This window comes from Populus euphratica, unplaced genomic scaffold (assembly GCF_000495115.2).
Source record: "Populus euphratica unplaced genomic scaffold, PopEup_1.0 scaffold221.1, whole genome shotgun sequence".
NCBI classification, from domain to species: domain Eukaryota; kingdom Viridiplantae; phylum Streptophyta; class Magnoliopsida; order Malpighiales; family Salicaceae; genus Populus; species Populus euphratica.
The window spans coordinates 371,222-371,660 of NW_011499927.1; positions in this window are offsets into that span (position 1 = coordinate 371,222).

The following is a 439-nucleotide window of genomic DNA, read 5'->3' on the forward strand; positions in this document are numbered from 1 at the left end:
GATCTTAGATTTAGGTCTACTTTATATGGATGGAAAGGTAAGACATAGGCCTACAACTTTCATATGGAGCCCAAGATCTAAAAAGGCCATTTTCAAGTCCAAATTATAGCAACAACAAAGAAGTCTGAATCTGTTCTGCAGCCCGCGCACTGTTTAATGTTTGGCACATATCTAGAGTTCTAGAAGTCCAAATGACCTCTATTTTTTTTCTCCTGAAAAGCTAAGATAATCTCCTACAATTTTCATGTTTCAAGTGGTTCTAATTCTGATGTTATCAATGATGTTTTGGGCAGACGAGAGAAGATAAGGATTGTCACCAAGTCAAGAGTTGGCCACCCACTCATCAATTAGTCATCAAATCAATAATTTCCAATTTTAACCTATAAAAGGAGGCATTTGCCATGCATTTAGGCATCTTGATTTCCAGATCAAGATCATG